This window comes from Acartia tonsa, chromosome 4, assembly GCF_053477335.1.
Source record: "Acartia tonsa isolate MP-2025a chromosome 4, ASM5347733v1, whole genome shotgun sequence".
Taxonomy (NCBI): domain Eukaryota; kingdom Metazoa; phylum Arthropoda; class Copepoda; order Calanoida; family Acartiidae; genus Acartia; species Acartia tonsa.
Window position 1 is genome coordinate 55,068,164 of NC_137263.1, and position 20,917 is coordinate 55,089,080.

Genomic DNA, 20,917 nt, shown 5'->3' on the forward strand with positions numbered 1-20,917 from the left:
GGGAATTTTATTTTCAGAAATAGGATTTGGGATGGTTTAAAACTATTTTTATAGATCTCTTTGTCCCGTCAAATACAGAGCCCCTAGGTGCCAGGGGCTTAGCTGCTAGTCTATACAAAAAAGTAGTAGGTTTTTTACTAAACAATAAAATTTCAATGACAGACGGATCGATTGAGTTCTCAAATTAAAGGATTCTTCACCTAGGTCCCAGAGTGTTTTTTAGCTATTTTATTTTTAGGATTTAAGCCTTATCATTTTCCCTATAGCGTTACGGACTTATTTATAGACGGACAGACAAAGTGAATTATAGAGTAGCCGCGCCACTAAAAACTAGTTTAAATTTACCTTGAGGAACCAGGTTGTATTGATAAGTGACAACATCATCAGAAATTGAGAACTCATCATCATAGGAATCATCAGAGGAGATGTCGTTGTCCACATTCAAAGCATCCAACTGTCCTAATAATGGATATATTATTACTTGGATGTTACACCAGATTTTTGTGTTCTCTAATAAAGTGATACACACACCCCATCCATCCCCTCCTCTGCAACTGAATGAACGAACTAACCAATAAATGACAGGGAAAATAAAGTTTGCATGAAGCTGTCATATTTCTTTCCTATAAAGAATCAATTTTTTTTGCTTGTCTATTAAAATTTCACAAACCACTTAACCGATTGGGCTTTACATCCGTGGAAGTTTTAGGATATTCTATTTTTAGACTTTAGTCTTGGGATGTTGTTATCCTTGTTCAAATAGAAATATACTAAAACCTGTAATAGTATTTGCCACATCTAAGATGATTTTAATTATCTTCTTCTTGTAATCATAAGCAATTCCTGAATATTAAGATTTGAAGTAGACATAATATATGTAGATGATCAATCTGACCCCAAAACTCGCTAAAATTAAAAAGGGATTACTAGCAGACAAGCACCTTTGTTTAATTTTTGCATTCAAGTAATACAAGAGACAAATTTTTTCGAGGATTTAATTTCTAAAGTCTAGCTTTTTCTTAAGGAATTCAACTATTCATAGCTAACTTAATATAGGTTTATCAACCATTTATAGCTGAATCATTATGTGAACAAAATATCTCTGGACATATTACATAATTTTTTAAGTGCGTTAATTACATACAATTTTATTTAAAATTTAATAAATCAATATCTAAAAAGATTTATACACATAAATATTTTCCAGTATAGTATCGAAACCGATTAATATCCGGTGGATTAGAACCCGTTCTCAGTAATACTGAAAAATCAAGTATAACATCGAATTTTACACGAATGTTAAAATACAAATCATTAGATTAATACCCGTGTTTTTCAGCCAGGCCCTTTGGATCCTCAGGGTTAACAAAACTATTTTTAATATGATATTTTTTTTATTTTAATACTAGCGGAAAGCTGTCTATAATACGATGTAATAAATAGTTAGTATTGCTTAATGAATAAGAATTACCTGCAACTTTAAGTCCAATTTTCGTTGCCTTTTCTAAATGTGGCCGCAAAGCTTCTATTGTAACGTCTTCAACACAATTTCATTGGGTTTTAACAAAATCATTATATTTCCAGTATGGCTTCGAATCCGATTAATATCCGCTGGATCAGAACCGGTTCTTAGCCATACTGAAAAATCTCTTTCCGCGACAAAATTAAAAAAAGTTTTCCCCCTTGGGCATAAAAAAAAATTGTTTTAATCTCATAATTTTTTATTTTAATATCGCGGAAATCAATTATACGATGCGATAAATAACTATTACTCGTTCAATTTAGATGATAAATACGACAAAACACAAGATTGGTAAATTCGTCCCTAGATTAAAGTATTCTAAATTGAAACAGAAAAAAATTTGTACCTGTCAAAGCAGTTTTAAACTGAACTGACGACTTTGTTAGATCTATAAATTTAAGCTTATTATTAAATTAATGATTGTTATATCAAATTACTCTCTCCTCGTTTTATCTTTTTTTTGTATAAAAAAACTATACCTTTCCCTTTTAGGGAGTTTCTCTTTTAAAATTTCACTTTTTTTTCTGTTTTTTGCAAACTTACATAACTATCCTATTATATAAAGTAGTAAAGTTTTTTATTTTGGTTGTTGCTGGTTTTTATAAAGAAAGCATTACAAACAAAAATAAAACTTTGACCTCCCCCACACACACAAACACACACACACACACACACACACACACAATGATATATTTTTGGAAACTTACCTAATAATGAATCTGCCAGTTTGAACCCCGAATCTTTTAGCTCTAAAATAATAATAATGATAATAATAAATTGTAAAAAGGTTGATTTCCTTAAGGCTTACAGGCGGCTGACGCGCGGCTGCCGAGTCCTTGTTTTGTTTATTTATACATTTTTTACTTTTCCTGTGTCATATCAAGCGGTTATTAAACAATAAGCAGCAAGGACGTCTAAGCTAATCATATAGGGAGATGAGGGGTAAAATGGCCCTCAAAATACAACAAAATATTCCCCCACTTTCAAATTTTGATGGGGGGAAGGGTGGGTAAAAATTTTCAGTTTTTAGTGGTAAATGTAAAAAATGGAAGCAGGGGAATCAAAACAATTTTCAAAACTTTTGGGAGTCTAAAATCCATTATCCCCTCTTCCCTTTTACACCCTTGAAGGCTATTTTTGATTGTGTCAAGTAAGACTCCTTTTCACATAACAGAGCCATATTGTCAACTAATCAAAAAACTTCACAGCCGGTAATACATAAAGAGAAGCTTTACTCCTAAAAGTTTTTTTTGGTAGATAGAATTCAATTGTAATAATTTCATAATATTATTTTGACAATCACAATAAAAATAATTATTAAATGTAAAAAAAGATTTATTTATTCACTTGGATGAATCTAGCAATATTTGATAAGTATGTTTTCATTTTTTAACGGATTAAAATAAATATTTTTTACGCTTTATAGGTTGTATGTATTTTTTATAAAAAAATTAATATGCAATGATTGTTTTGATCAAAATATAACTATTAACTTTATACAAATGGATATAGGATGTATGTGGATATATTGACAGGGTAAAATTTGTCATCAATTAAGCTGGCTAATATGGACCTCATTTATTGGTCAGTTTGTTCATCGAGTAGGTGAGGAGGGTATGGGGTAAAGTGGGATTAGGGGGCAGTGTATTTTTAGCCAGATGCAAGTTTCACTTTATTTAAGTGTATGACAATTTGGTGCAACATCCAAGTAATAATATATCGATTTTCATACTATATACAGTTTATTTTAGTCAGCAAAGCTATTCTAAATGTCCATCTGTTATATATATTGAAAAAAGTTGATTAAAATTCCATTTGAAACATTCTGGTTTTAACTTATTAAACAACAATTGTTTATAAGATATGATTAACCCGTTAGTCTGATTTTTTGGAATAATGATTCCTAAGAGTACAAGGTACAATATCTTAAGTGCTACATCTCTTTAATTAAGTTTTACAAATTGATGTATGTCCAGTATTCAAGCAATTTTCGAACAAATTCATCTAAAATTGAGCTTAGAGCCTTAGACTTAAATATTAATATTCTGCTTATTATGTTTTGACACTCTACAAATGTTAACGTTAGCTTGATCTACTGTCTGTTTGTATAAATTCGCTATTATGGATGTTGTCATCCTAGTTTGTCCTAAATTTGTATACCTTCAATAGAATCTTGTTGTGAGGCTTCGTAAATAACTGAGCTTGATTCAGATACCAAATCTGAATAATTATAAAGACCATTATTAAAACAAAATAATTATTAGTTTAAATAAATAAAAAAAAAAATAAGGTTTGCTGCGCTGATTAAATGATATTATAGAATATTAACAATGGAATGCAGAAGCCATTATTCAATAATCTAATTCAACTTGAAATGATATTGTAAAACTTTGGGGACTAGTGTAATATTATACAGCCCATTGTCCAACTCTACAACACTATATAATAGGTCAAGGAGTTTGTAAACCTGTCTTTATTGTAGCAATGCACAAAGATAGCATTTAATCACCAAATGGATATAGAACATATGTGGATATTACGACAGGAGAAAAATTTTAGGCTGCTAACATGGACATCGTTTATTGGTATGGGAAAATACGCTAGAGAGAAGTTTATTAATATAGTAATATTTCATACCCTCTAGAGTGAGGATCAATACTTTACAGATAAGTTTATTATTATAGTAACAATTGTTATCTTCTAGAGTAAGAATCTCTACTGTAGAGATTAATTAAACAGACACCAAGCGTGCACACCTCTCATGGAAGTGTTATAATGGCTTGGTCGTTTTAGACAAAAATAAAAGTTGCCATTTATGGTTAAATTTATAGTTTTGAATTTTATAAGTATAGTTGACCATAGTTTTTATTTTTAATGATCTGTGTTAAGCCCTAAACATTTTTAAAGTCATTTTTTAATACTAAATTTACATTTAAATTATTGTTTTATGGCTCTGTTTGGTATGTTTGTTGATATCATAAAATGTATATGTACATATAATAATCAAATATTATAAACTGATCTTTTATCCAAAGTAAAACAGTTTATACTCTACAGGGTATCAAAAATTACGATAGAGAGTATAAGAAACTTCCTTCTATCATATTGAATTTTATTACATAGAGCGTATTGGATAATACTATATAGGCACATTCTTTATTTAGTAATACATATTACTCCCAAGAACACTAAGTAATACTCAATACAGTATTGGAATCTTCCTTGTATCATAATAAGTTTTTTTTTTGCTAGAACGGATGGGATGATACTATACATTAATGAAATAATATATGGTATTATTTGATGCTAAAAAAAAATATTTTTAACAGTGTACACCCAGTAGGAGGGGGAGGAAATGAGGTAAATAGATGGAGGGGGAGGGTATCATTATCCTAGCCAGCTACAAGTTTCACTTTATTAGAGTAGAGGCAATAATAAAACTACCATTACCTTGTTGTGGAATACTTTGGTAGGAGGCCAACTCATCCTTTACATAACTTCTGTCTAGCATTCTACATTAAAAAATATATTTTAAAAGTTTACATATTATCAAGAATAATCTTTTTCAATGCTTAAATAAAAACATGGGACCTTTTTTCTGATTTAAAATTGTATTATTTAAAATTATCAAAAATCTAATTCATATTATTTCTGCTAACATGATCAACACACAAGACTCAAAAAGTAGCTGCTCTTCACATGAACACCTAATGGATATATTAAATACGTGGATGTATTGACAGGGAAAATTTATCTTCAACATGAACCCCATTTTTTGGTCAATTCGTTCATCTAGTAGTTGGTAAAGCAAGTGAATGAGGGGTATCGTTATTTCATCCAGATGCGACCATCACTTTATTAGAGTACATGAAAATCTGGTGCAACATCCAAGTAATAATACATAGATTCTTGTAACTTAATTTTGCTAACACACTGGACTTAAGAAGTAGCTCTTCTTCACATGATCTTCACCTGGATATCTTGTTTCTAACGGTGTTCATATTCGGCAGCTTTATGATAAATTCTGAGGGAAGTCGGGACTTGACAGAGTTCCTTAATAAAATCATATATTAGTTATTATCGCATCGTATTAGAGACAGCTTTCCGCGGATATAAAAATGATAAATTATAAGATTAAGAGTTGCAATGGCCCTGGGTAATAAATCTAGTATTGATTTTACTATTCTATTCTAATATTCGTGGAAAATTGTCTCCTATACATGATTTTTCAGCATAGTAGAGAAATGGTTAAAATCCAGCGTCCCGAAATCCATCGATTGTGTGTACCGATGAATCTCGCTAACAGCTGAGCCGATATTGACTCTCCTTTTCTGTCTAGATTTACATAGATCTTGGGATAGTTTTTAACTATTTTAAGGAAGGTTACCACTACCCTCCTAAAAGATATCGCCCCCAGAAAAAAATAACTCCCTCCCACCCCCGATACGACCATCTATCTGGAAGTTCAAACTTTCTAATATATTTTAGTTCTGTTTCTGGGCCAACTATTTAACCGTCTCTAGTAAGATGCTATGTGAAGCCCAACACTTTGATAAAGAGGGTGAATGTGGTGTATCGTAATTTTTGCCAGCTGCAAGCATTACTTCATCAGAGTACATGAGAATTTGGTGCAACATCCAAGTAATAATATATTGATGACGGAAATTAAATTGTTATATTTCCAACATGAAAAAATCCTCCCTGTTTGTAGGTGCAGGCATTTCCAAGTGTAGTTCCCTAAGTCCAGTGGAAGTTAGAAGTCTGGGAAGGCGGGCCTCCAGAAAATCAAGATAGTCCTGACAACCATTTTTTTCACTCTCACAAAAAAAATATAAAATTCAAATGTAATATACTATAAATGAAAAAAATTTGATTATTTTTCGTCCTTCTGGCTTTTAATAAATTATTTAAAAAGGCATTTATTTTAATAATATATCTGAATAATTTCTGAAATCATGCAATTTTATAAAAAGCCAGAATAACTTTTGGGCCTTTCAAAAGTTCCAATTTTATTTCCTGCTAGCCAGGCAAAATCTTCTACCTGGATTCTATTCTATAGTTTTTCTTCTTTGGTGAAAATAAACTTTTAACGATTACAATCTTTTTTATATATAAATTTTTCCAAAGGGGAAATATGGATTATTGATCAATTCTTTACACTAAAAATTTAGCTATTATGTCAAATTTGGTATTCGAATACCAAATCGTTCGAACCTGAAGAACATTCTACAGCCAACAAGTAATTCTATTATAATGGACAGATTTGATTTATATATAAATATTTTTGTGAATAAATGTTCCTTATTTCTATTGCCAGGGGGCTTGGGGTCTCGTCTTCTTAAGGTTGGGATCTTTAAATCAGGTAGGATACTTCTTTTTCCAAGTTTAGGAACCAGATTTAAGTTTCTTGCCACTGGAGGCAAGTGCAAGTCTCTGAAACCATTACCTTAACATATTGGAAAGCTTTTTTAAAAGTTTTTTTTGTGTTAAATTAGGTGTATGTTAAATAAATGAAATCTAGTCATGGCTTGACAGCCGCGACTAATCCTCAAATTTAAACCTGTATGGATGCATAGAATTTTTAAAAACATAAGTGGGATTGCAATATTTTGGTCAGGTTTAGACTTCCACCAAATTTTGAAACTTGTAAAAGGTTTATTTCCAAGAGGCTTACAGGCGGGTGACTCCAAGTTGCCGAGCCCTGATTAACGGTAGTTGACAGTCATTTGGTCGGTAGGACATAGGGAGAGTAAGTAATTTTTTTTGTCCATTCTAAACCACAATCAGCTGAAACTGCAAAAACAGTCGCGTTTGCCGACCCCTGCTTATACGTTCATTCTTTTTGTCGATTTGTGAAAGCCATTTATTTTTCTGAAGTTTCAACATAAAATTTAAATTTTCATTAGTATTTTTATATTAGTCATATAAAAACAAGGATGATAACATCCAAAAGTAGCGAAGCTCAAAAATTATTAATGGATATTGGGAAAAATTACTATAAATCAGTGTCATACAATAAACATTAATCTTGATAAAATAGGGAAATCAGGAAACCGTAAAAATCACGCAACCTTCAAAATCACAAAAATTAAAAAATCTAGGAATCGATCTAGCACCGCAATTTATAGACAAATCTTAATAAAACTTGATAAAAATATGTAGAATATGAGCATATTCAATCCCCGATAATTTTAGCCGCCAATTCTGAATAGGAATCGAAAAAACCATAGAAAACATAAAAATCTAGGAATCGATCTAGCACCCCAATTAATAAATAAATCGCAATAAAGCTTAAGGAACTTATTTAGAATGTAAATCTAAGCAATCCCTAAAAATTTCAGCCCATTATCTTAGAAAGGAGTTGAGAAAATCAAGAAAACATGAAAATCTAGGAATCGATCTAGCACCCGAAATAACAGACAGGTGGACAACACAATGTATAGATTAGATGGGCATATGTTAATGCTTAAATAATGATATGGTTGTAGGAGGTACATTATTCCAACACAAAAACATTCACAAATATACCTGGACAACATCTGATGGACAAACAAGAAACATGATTGACCACATTATGATCAATAGAAAATGGGTCAAGTCAATGCAAGACTGTAGGAGCTACAGAGGAGCTGACATATTCAGTGACCATGAACTAGTTGTCAGTAAGATTAAATTAAAGCTGAAGCGTACTGGCCATGATAAAAAGAGTGATATTGGTAGACAATATGATTCGTCAAAATTAAAGGACCCTGTGATAAAGAATGAATTTGTCTTAAAATAGATTTCAAGTCTTAGAGGACCTAAATGACGAGACTGAGATCACATGGACTTCAATTAAAGAAAACTTTCAATCTACTGCTAAGGAAATCCTAGGACACAAGAAACCAGAGAAAAAGGACTGGATCTCTGAAGAAACATGGAACAAAATAGAAGAGAGAAAGAAGCTTAAAAACAAAATTCATAATGCTCAACATTTGGCTGACATGAGCAATTTAAGAGCTGAATATACTGCTAAAGACAAAGAAGTCAAAAAGTGCACAAGGAAAGACAAGAGAGATTACATTGACAATCTGGCTGAAAAGGCCAAGAGAGCAGCTGACTTTGGTAACATGAAAACAGTATACAACATAACTAAGCAATTAAGTGGCAAATATAACAAAAAGAGTGGTGAAACTATCAAGGCTAAAGATGGTAAATTACTCACTACAGAAAAAGAAGTTGCTGAAAGGTGGAAATCGCATTTTGAAGAAGTGTTGAACAGACATGAACCAGAAATTACTGCTGAACCAGAACCAGGACATGAAATAGACATAGATATAAGACCACCAACTATTCAATAAGTTAAAGCTGCTATACATAGTCTAAAGAATGACAAAGCACTAGGACCTGACCTGATAACTGCTGAAATGCTCAAGGCAGACATAGATCTTTCTGCTAGGACTCTAACTGATCTCTTTGATAAAATTTGGAGGCAAGAAAAGATACCAATGGACTGGTCTAAAGTAATAATTATAAAACTACCTAAGAAGGGAGATTTGAACAACTGTAATAATTGGAGAGGAATTATGCTGCTTTCTATCCCAAGCAAGGTCCTATGTAAAGTTATTTTAAACAGAATTGATGAGAAAATTGACAATAAACTAAGAGAAGAACAAGCTGGATTCCGTGCTGGAAGGGGCTGTGTTGACCAAATTTTCACACTTAGGACGATTATTGAACAGTGTGTTGAATTTAACAAGCCACTTCATGTAAATTTTGTTGATTTCTCTAAGGCCTTTGACTCCATACATAGACTAACACTCTGGAAAATACTAAGAAGTTATGGTATACCTGAAAAGATGATAATCATGATAACTAAATTTTATGACAACTTCCAAGCCTGTGTTTCAGTTGGAAACAATAAGACATCTGATTTTTTCAAAATAAGCACTGGAGTTAGACAGGGATGCATTTTATCACCTATTCTATTTATATTGGTCATTGACTGGGTGATGAAGAAAACCACCGAGGACAAAAAACGTGGTCTCCAGCTGGGCATACTAGGACACATAGAAGACCTGGACTTTGCTGATGACCTGGCACTGATTTCAGAAACAATCAAACATCTACAAGCTAAGACAGATAGACTAGTCAAATATGCAGGTCAAGTCGGGCTCTTTGTTAATGTCAAGAATACCCAAATTATGAATATACCTACAAACCCTGATCAAAGTATAACAATAAATGGTGAACAATTGAAACAAAGTAACAAATTCACCTATCTGGGGAGTGTTATCAGCAGTGAAGATGGCTCAAAATCTGATATTAAAAACAGGATTGATAAGGCTAGGGTTGCTTTCAACAGCCTACACAAGGTTTGGAATTCAAAGAAACTTGTTCTGAAAACAAAAATCAGACTTTACAATAGTAATGTGAAATCAGTTCTTCTTTATGGGGCTGAATGCTGGAGAACTGTGAAAACTGAAACAAAACAACTTAATGCATTTCATAATAAATGCCTAAGAAGAATTTGCAAAATATTTTGGCCAAACAAAATATCAAACATTGAACTATATGCCAAGACCAAGTGCAATAGTATTGAAGCAGAAGTGAAATATAAAAGACTAAGATGGCTAGGACATGTGCTCAGAATGGAACATAGCGGGATTCCAAAAAAGTGCTTAAAATGGAACCCTACCACTGGTAAACGTAAACAGGGACGACCAAAAATGACCTGGAGGCAGAGCACTGAAAAAGACCTCTTTAACTTAGAATTAACATGGGGAGAAGCTGAAAATCATGCCAAGGACAGGACATCATGGAGGAACAGGGTGGCCGTATTCTCTGGACTACAGAGTCCAAAAGAGAGACGCGCCTGATGATGATGATGTTATGAGAATCTTCACTAAAAATTTCAGCTGTCTATCTTTTATATGAGCCGAGAAAATCACGTTTCCCCCACTTTGTCTCAGACGGACGGACAGACGGACGGACAAAGTGAATTATAGAATAGCTTCGCTACTAATAATATCATATTTCATTCAATAATGAAGGGCAAATAAATAATGAAGGATAACTTACTAAAAAATTGTTCAATATGTCTAGTAGAAGGTAGAATATTATTTCTCCAAATATTTCCTAAAATCCATTCATCAATAAGCAGTATGTTTTGATTTCCTAGATTTTTCAGGTCTCCAATTATGTTTTTTTTTATACAGGGTAGTTGTATATATGCATGTTGTTCTACTTCCGTGTCTCCAAGATAATTAAATAAAATTCAGATTCTCCTATTTTAATAATAAAGTCAGTTTGCATTCGAAACTGATTAATATCCGCTGGATTAGCCTTTCTGAAAAACATTTATAGCATCGTATTATAGACATTTTTTAATGATAGCTTCTCCCCAGCCAGTAGCCAAGGGGAGTTTCACCCCAAGAAGATATTTGGGGAAACGATACCCTCTCCAACTTCGAATAGCCTTAAATCTAAGCTAGACCAATATTCATCTTTGCTTATAATTTATGAAGATCAATCTGGCTATTTACGAGATCTTACAGGACATACACATAAAATAATAAACAGTATTTATTGATCTATGTTCCTGATTGAGACTCTTGACATGCACATAACAATATTAACAAGAGAAACATTTCTTATTCTGAAATACAATGGAGTTATTATTACTTGGATCTTACACCAGATTATCATGTACTCTAGAAAAGTGAATCGTATAGCTGGCTAAAATAACGACCTTTCTCACATCCAGCCCCTTTACCCAATCTGTCATTATATCCATGTATATTCTATATCCATTTACAAACGGTAGCATAATATAATATCTTACATCCAACTGACTTTTGCTTCAAAAATAATAAACTACCCAAGCAAAATTGAATTTACAATAAAATGTACTTTAATCATCGTTCAGTATTTATAATTATTTTAACTATAAAAATGTATTTGTACTGTACGCTTCATAATTACAGTATACATTTAATATAATTATATTGGACAAGGGATAATGCATATGAAGAAAATTATCTGTTTAAATTTTTTGCTAGCAAAATGATATTCCAGTATTGCTTTCAAGCCGAATAATATCCGATGGATTGGAACCGGTCCCCAAACTTACTGAGAAATCATGTATAGCTTAGTATTACAAACAATTTTTCACGAAAATAAAAATAAGAATTAAGATCAATATTAGTTTTGTTAGTCAGGGCATTCGGTCTCTAGGGGCTCATAAAACTGGTTTTAATCTTATAGTTCTTTTATTTTAATATCCGCTGAAAGCTGTCTGTGATACCATGCGTTAATAACTGCTAATATTATTGCATATTGTATTATTTTTAAATTATAGTTTTTTTCTGTACAATAAGATGCTAAAAACATTCTCACTTCTCCATGATAATTATATATAACATAATAATCACCAAAATAAAAGGAATAATTATGTAAAAACAAGAATGACAACATCCATAAAAGCGAAGCTCTGAAACGGTAGGGCAAACGGACATTAACACTTGTATAGTGTCAGAACTGAATAATCAGAATGTAAATGTATAGGAGTCGAAGCAAAATTGTAAGTAAATTTGTTGAAAAACTACAGGATAATGTTTATACACATACTTACATTTAGGCTTAATTATAGAGTTGCTTCGCCTATAATATTGTACTTTGTTGTCCAAGGAATCAGTATATCAAAAAGCAGATCAATCGGATAATAATATCACAAAAAAATTGTCGTTAAAAATGTAAAAAAAAACTCAACATCTTTGAAATGGACATACGGACATTCTGGTAATGATTATAGAGTTGCTACGATTTCTAAATAGTACCTAACTACAAAATGAATCACCATACAAAGTTTGAAATCGATAGGACAATTCTAATATGCCTAAATCAACGAAAAAAGGTATCCGTTCCGGACGGACGGCCCGACCCTAGTTATAGAAAAGCTTCGCTTTTAAAAACAGTTATAACTTATACATAATTAGTTTTTTTTACGGAGTAATGCCTTTTGGTTGGCTCATTAAGACTAAATTAGATCGAATTGTTTTACACCTAAATAATATTTGAACTACAATTCTCATTTAAAATATTTTTTTTTATATTGGGGGTAAGAGATATTTTTGAGTGGGGGGGGGGGGGGGAATAATAAGGACATATACAAAGTTTCAATGAAAATTGTTAAACTTTAAGTCTAGTTATTTTCAACACTTTTTTGAAATATTTTTTTTGTATTCGTTTTTAATAATCAATCTCTGCTACGCCCATATAGCTCATAGAGCCTAAAGAAAAATTTACTCCCAAAATTCAATATTTGTTTTAATAGAACATTTTTTTAAATGGATGATTTTTTTGGAGTGTCATGATAACCTTACCCGAAAAAAGTTAAATTTCCTTCCAAGGATCTTTAAGAAGCTTTACAGTAAGGGAGTACCCTATCGGTTCAGAAGTTATAGACACATACAGTGAGACATAGAGACATCCTTTTACTTTAAAAAATAAGCTTAATACTACTGTATAAGGTAGAATACTGGTATGTCTGCCCAATAATATCTAATAAGTAAATTGAAGGATTGACTTTGTTCGCTATTTCTAAAATGATCTACAGGGTGTGCGTGCCACATAAATCCGGACTTTTTCTTATTTTTAAACAAATAAACATAAAATCGTCAATTTTAAAGATTTTATTGAATTTTAAAAATTGGTACGCAAACTAGGTATATGACAATTAGATTATTCAATAAAATCGCCGCCAGCCTCAATCACCGCCTCTACCCGCCCCCTGAACCGCCCGCCGACCATGGTCGCCAAGCCCCTGTCCAAGCAGGCGTAGTTCTCCATAATAGGAGCAATGAGAGAGGTCTTTTTGGTGTGGGCTTGTCTATTGGTTCATGCTTTAATGGCGCTCCATGCCCAAAAGTCCATTGGATTAAGATCGGGGCTGCTGGGAGGCCACATCTCCTTAAGGACGTGAGTAACCGCAGGATCCAAATTAACCCATCTTTCAAGCTACCCTTTGACACGGCGACTCTCATTTGGGCCACAATTGAGCTAGAACAACGTTTTATACCTTTTTAAAAATGGCATGAAGATTAAGATAGGGTTATCAGCGCAACACATAGTCTAAAACGAGTTTCCATATGGACCCCTGAAGTCAAGAACCGAGAAATTTTCAAGATTTTTGACGTTATGGACATCTTAAAATATACCACGATTCACTTTGTCGGAGTACTACAGCCCAGTCAGCTTGGATAGAGAGCTATAGTCTTTTATAGTATTTTCACTAGGTATCTGATAGTATCTCCCGCAAGTTTCATAATTCTATCTCACCTACAGATGGGGTGAGGTCAGATTTAGTAGGCCCAAGTCGAGAATCTGCCTTGTTGAACATATGCGCGTCCAGCTCGGCGGCGTACACGTTCTCCATTGTCCAAATATTTTCATGGGCAATAAGGTCATTACCTAAGCTTTTTATAGTAGAGTCAAATGTCCTGGTCAAGTATTTTTGGCGCTATGGCCGTTTAAAAAAAGTCCGGATTTATGTGGCGCACCCTGTATTTATTAGTGAAACAATTGTATTCCATAAATAAAATGAGAAAAAAAGTTGCTTTTTTTTTAGAACCATAATCTAGACATTTTGATAGGATCGGGATTAAAGTTTTAAAGCCTTCAACTTCAAGATACAACAAAAGTGAGAATTTGCTTAAATACAGTTTACTATTAACTAGCGGCTACGCCCCTAGAGGCCTCTAGTGGCACTTTAAATGTTTGTTTAAAAAAAATTAATACAGTTCTATGTTGCGTTCTCTACGTTGAATATCTAAATATGTTGCGTTCAAGTCTCTACACGTAAAAATAATTTGGATTTTTTTATTTCCCTTGAGAGGTTGGTAGTACCCTCCCCCAAAATAGTTATAAACCTTCCCAAGGCCTATGAGAAGCTACCCTGTTAAGGAGTGAAAAGTTATACTTTTAAGGAGAACCCGATCGATTCAGCGGTCAGCGAGATCCTTCGGTACAAACAAACAGACAGACAAACACACATCCTGTTACTTTATTATAAGGTTTAAGGATATATTTACATGAGATTCTTTGCTTATAACATTGGTAACTTTTTGTTCTTGAAATTATTATTCCAAAAATCATAGGATAAATAATTATATCATACTTAAAAAAAAGTTTAACAATAAAAATATTTCAAATGAACCTACAGAAACTCTGGTAAGAGTTATCTGTTACAGACGCCTGGACTGACGGGCCTATTATAGATAATTTTCACTTTTAAATGACTGATTAAAATAAAATATCTGTCAACTTTAAAATACTTTTTATATCTATTTATTATATATTTGACAGTTCTTCTCAGACTGATTTCATTTCATTATTTATCGACAAGTATCATTTTTTAGATACACACACACACACACACACACATACACACACACACAAATACAAACAAATGATGTAAACCATGCAAGCGTAGCCAGTGTAAAGGAACCATTGATTATTGTTTTTGTCAATTCTAATTTTTTTCTAAAATCAAAAGTCGCATTATTTGGGTTAAGCAAACTTTAAAAAAAAAACAGCTAGTCTGACGCTCCAGCAATAGATTGTTGAAAAAAGGCTTGCTTAAAATGTTATACTCAGACACAGCAGCCATACCTGCCTAAAATTTACAGTATGGAGACCTTCCATACTATCAGTGCAGTGGCGTGAATAGCGATTCAAAAGGGTAGGGCAGGCCCCACCAATTTTAATTATAATGGTGATGTCTTAAGTACCCTTATTCCCTGTTATAATGGATACAGAACATACATACGTGGATTTTTTACTGAGGAAAGATTGTCGTCAATTAGGTTGCTAACATAGAAATAATTGCAACATTGGTCAGTTTGTTTATCCAGTGGGAGGGGAGCGGATGGGGTAAAGGCGGTGGACGGAGGTATCGTTGTTTTAGTCCGCTGCGAGTTTCACTTTCTTAGAGAACATGAAATCTTGAATCAACATCCAAATAATCCATTGTTCTCTTATTCCCTGATATTTACTTGAGGAGATGAACGGGGGAAGGGATGCAATCGTAATAACTGCATGCCACCCTTCACTTAATAATGAGACGCTTATATTAATAATAGAGATAATCTATAGATACACTCTCAAAATCATACCAACAGGACAATAATGGAGAAACAAGCCGGTCATACTGTTGCTTAGACAATGTACAGATTTTAGTGAGAAAGGCTGGTTTTTTTTTCATTTCATTCGCATAATGAGTCGGCCATGAATAGTCGCATTGCTAAGGATAAAGATTAGTTAAAGATTTTACCAAATCATAGGGGACTGAATAGAAGTTCCTTGATAGATTATTGTCAGATATCTGAAAAGATAAGACAATGAGTGATAAGTTGATATACATCCCCAATATGATGATACACAAATTTACCCCTACTTAAGATTGCAATTAGGGGTTGAAACGCTTGGACACTTGACTTCATGAACCAACCAATCAAAATTCTATAAAAGTAAATAAAGTTGTTGAGTCAATTAATAGGTAAAAGATATTAAAAATCTCTGGGAACTAGTGTTATAAACAGCCTAATGTCTCCTCCCTTCCTGGATTATGTGCCTGATTCTCCGTCTCAATATGTTATGTAATAATTGTCGTAGAGTAATATTAACATAATTATTAATAAAGCGTGTCAAAAATGTTGTTGTAATGGATTTATGATTAATTGGATGTTACAAAAAAACATATTTTACTCTAATAAAGTGAAACTTGCAGCGGGCTAAATTAACTATACCCAATCCCATCCGCTCCTACTGGATGGACGAACTCGCCAATAAATTAGATCCATATTAGGAAGCTAAATTGACAACAAATTTTTCCCTGTCAATACATCCGCATATCCTATATCCATTTAATTTGTGGTATAATGGTCAGAATCAAATATAAACAGTACAAAAACAAGGATGAAAACATCCATATAAGCGAAGCTTAGAATTTACACATAAAACTAACATTTATATAGCTTGACAATCCAAGGTTTTTAAATATTATTTTTGAAAATCTGATGATAAAGTCTACTAAATGCAATTTAACATTAACAAAATCATGTACATCATCGTATTACAGTAAATTATCCAGGCCTATTAAAATATAAAGCCCAAAATTAATACCAGTTTTGTTAGCCCGGTCCTTCGGTCTCTCGGGGCAAATAAAAATGGTCCTAATCTTATAATTTTTTTATTTTAATATCCGCGGAAAGCTAAGAATAATACGATGTGATAAATAATTATTATATGGTTGTATTAAATAGCTCCCAGTCACCCTATTATCAGCTTATATTTACTTTTTATGCTTGACTTACTTAATTTTGTTATGTACAATTTTGTACTGTTGTATGTGCAGTATTTTTCATAATGTGTGTCAGACAAGGATATAAAAATATTTTTTTACGATTTTTTTGAGCGAGATATGGCATTAATTATTTAAATATAATATCATAAGTTTAATATTAACAAAAATGACCAACATCTATAAAAGCAAAGCTCTGAAATGGTAAAACAAACGAATATTTATACTTGTAGTGTGTCAGAACTGAAAAATCGGAATATATAAGTATAAATGCCGAATCAAAATTTTAATTAATTTCTTTGAAAAACTGCAGAAATACAGGATAATGTTTGAGGACATACTTATGTTTTAGGACTCGATTATAGAGATGCTTTGCTTATGACATTTTACTTTGTTGTCGTAGGAATCAGTATTACAAAAATCAAAGCAATCGGATGATCTTATCACATACAAATTTGTTGTCAAAAAAGGTAAATATGGACATATGGACATTTTGGTAACGATTATATAATTGCTACTCTTTCTAAATCATACCTAACTACTACAGGAATCACCATGCAAAGTTTGAAATCGATAGGACAATTCTAACATGCCTAAATTAACGAAAAAAGCTATCCGTTACAGACACCGGACCGACCCTAATTACAGAAAAGCTTCGCTTTTAAAAAGCAAGAATGACAACATAGGTTCATGAGTGCCTGAACCTAATAATCATTAATTTGTAAGTCTAAACAAAATGGTAAGTACTTACTTTCATGTTTAGGATTTGAAAATCAGATGAATGGGATAATTGTATCATACAAAAAGTAAAAAATAAACATCTTTTAAATGGAATTTCTGGAAACGATTATTAACCGCTACGATTTCTAAATTGTACCTAACCGTTATAGAAATTATCATGCAAAGTTTGAAATTAAATAAAAATTCTATTATTTTCATTAAACTAAAAAAATGAGGCTATTCTTTACAGATTCAAGACTAATTAACTAGCCCCTAGAGGCAAGCCGGTATATGTATATAACAGCATATAGAATTTTCATTATATGCAGAAAATTTCAATCTTGAATTAATTTGATTTAAATTTTAAAATCGCTTTTTTTCTCTACGTAAATAAACTTTGATCTTACGCCAGATTTTTGATATTTTCTAATAAAATTAAATTTGCAGCGGGCTAAAATAGAATTCCCCCCCCTCCACCCTCTTTACCCATCCCCTCCCTTCCTACTGAATGGACTGACTAATAAGTAATGTCCATGATAGCAATCTAAATTGTCGAAACTTTTCCCTGTCATAATATCCATATCAATTTTGCTACTATATGATATGCGTATGTCATATTACGTTACAGTTGTCAAATAATTTTATATGTCACAAGTGTATTCTATTCCTATTTAAATTTACATTAAAGTATTAGTCTATACAAATTTTAAATTAAGTGAGATGTGATAAATATTTATATACCTATATAAAATAAATTTATGCTTATTCTAATTTTAGAAATGCATCTATTTAATAATTAGGTAACTTCGTCAATTGTCTATAACAATGGATTTATGATAACTTGGATCTTACACCAGATAAGCATGTACTGAAACTTGTAGCTGGCTAAAATCCACCCATTATTCCCTATCCCCTATCCCCTCCCAACCTAAATTGAAAACAATTGTTCACCTGTGATAATATCCATATATATATTATTATTCTATATCCATTGTTATTAATCTATTAACAAATTTTATTATTTAAAAATTCACATTGCTTAAGCTTAGATCAAGATTAAGTGATCCTAACAAAGAATATGTCACTCTGATTTCGTTATTTATTTATAATACCTGAGATGGGTTTTTGAGAAAGAATGCCGCATTTTTCCGGCATTTTTTAGACATTGATTGATTGAACGAAGACGATATCGTCTTCGTTCAATCAATCATTATTATGTAAATGCCAACAGAGTATACAACTAAAGAATTTATAATTTTCAAATTAATATTTTAGTCATTTGTATAATGTCTAATAGCTCTAAAAAAGATGCATTAATTAATATGCAGCAAAAAAAGATTTAAGATAATTTGTTTTTCTTCTATGAAAGCCGTACCAACAAAAGCGAAATAATTAAATAAATAGTTGTATACTCTGTTTATTCGACATGTCTAAAAAATGTCAAAAAAAACGCGGCATTCTTTTTTCAAAAACCCATCTCTGCAAAAAACGTTTTGACTTACAATCGTAGATATGTCTTAACTATTAATTAAAAATTTTAAATAACAATAATTTCATAATTAATTAATATTAACTAAATATAATTTTTATAATCACGCAACCTTCCTAGATTATATTTAAAATGTTTATTTTTTTTTTCTTTTTGCTAATTTTCCCAATACAATTGACTGACCAGCAATTATATCCTTATATAAAAGTAACAATAACAGGATGTCTCTTTGTCTATGTGTTATCGAAATAGTTCTCCTTTACAAAGCAGCTTCCCATAGGTCCTGGGAAAATATATATATAACTATTTTTGGGATTGTAATTCTACCATCTCAAGAGAAATCAACCATAGAAAAATGCCCCCCCTTCCCCAACCTCAAGTGCTTCTAGAGGCAACTTGAGGGATTTGCCGCTATTAAAATGTTATAAAGCAACAGTACCTCCAAATCCCAATTTTTTATATCCCAATGGATTTATTATTACTTGGATCTTACACCAGATTATTATGTTTTTTTTAATAAAGTAAACTTTGTAGCGGGCTAAGATAACGATCCCCCCATCTCTTCCCTTTAACGAAAAGACCAATGAAAAACATCCCTTTATCAAATTAATACTTTCCTGGATATCTGTCAGCCTAGCTGTTTTAGAGATCATAAGGGACACGTGCCCACGACGCGCACAGACAAACATTCTACTTATCTAACTGGAGAAATTAAATTGGTTGACATATTGCGCATCACAGGAAGGAAGAAATACTTTAAATTAATCATATTGTTTTTTTTAAAGGATATAATATATAGGTGGATATATTGCCGTCATGTTAGGTTGCTAACATGGACATTATTTATTGGTCAGTTCGTTCATCAGATAGGTGGGGGAGGAATGATATAAAGGTTGTGTATGAGGTATGTCGTTATCTTAGCCAGCTACAAGTATCAACTTATTAGGTTACATGAAATTCTGTTGCAACATCCAGTAATAATAAATCCATTGTAATGGTTGTATCTGTACTCTTCTGGTAAGCCGAGCGTACTCGGCCCACGGGGTAACGAGTTCGGATTCAACGGGCCCTAGCCTTTAAGTATTCTACCAAACAAACAAGCAGGATTCAATCATACAGAAATTATATATTTAAACTGAATAATATTTACAAGTTATGTTTACTATATATATACAACAAAATATAACAATGGTTAGGTTTGAAGGGGGTGTGGGGCGCTAGGGCTTAGCGCCCGACGGTAGACAGGCTGTGGGGGCAACGGTGGTAAAAGGGGAGGCAGTGCCTCCCGATTATATAAGCGCATGATGGACTCGTGATAGTTGCATGTTCAAGTCCCCTCCCCACATTTAGGCAGGCTAGTTTGACCGCTGGGTGCGGGGTTAACAGCGGTCATGAGATGGATAGTGATATAATAGGATTAGTGCGGGGGGTTTGTTATCATAAGTCACAGCGAAGCAACTCTGTAATCGGCCTGTCCGTATGGGTGTCGTATTACCACAACCTCCCCTTCAAGGGTTGCGTGGCTCCTGAGCCACCAGGCCTTGAACCTGGGGATACGACAGCCGGCTCATGCGTCTGACAGGCAGTTCTTGGGGCACAGCTCGATGGAGGACAGCTCGGGCTACACAGGCTCCCTGGGACACTCGTTGCTCGGTCTGACTGTGGTTGGTGATCAGCATTGTCAGCTCCTGGTTGGCTTCTAGGCGTGGGTTGGCCACGGCCAGGCCTCGCCGCTGGAAATTTTGCCTCGTCTGCAGGATCAGTTCTGTCGCGGCTGGTAGCTGGACACGGAGGCCTAGGCAGACTCTGGTGGTTCCTAAGGGTGGAATGGTGATGGCAAAGGGCG

General features: G+C 33.0%; 2 long non-coding RNA genes across 2 annotated transcripts; both read right to left on the reverse strand.

Annotated features, from left to right (window-relative positions):
• Positions 1-364: 364 nt before the first annotated feature.
• On the reverse strand, positions 365-1,531 carry LOC145318381 (uncharacterized). Its single transcript, XR_013879319.1, has 3 exons — positions 1,472-1,531; positions 778-843; positions 365-459 (listed from the first exon to the last, which is right to left on the reverse strand). It is a non-coding gene; the product is annotated as an uncharacterized LOC145318381 (long non-coding RNA).
• A 337-nt stretch (positions 1,532-1,868) lies between these two features.
• Positions 1,869-3,744, reverse strand: LOC145315587 (uncharacterized). The gene is made up of 3 exons (XR_013878083.1): positions 3,683-3,744; positions 2,230-2,271; positions 1,869-1,910 (listed from the first exon to the last, which is right to left on the reverse strand). It is a non-coding gene; the product is annotated as an uncharacterized LOC145315587 (long non-coding RNA).
• Between the last annotated feature and the right edge of the window lie 17,173 nt (positions 3,745-20,917).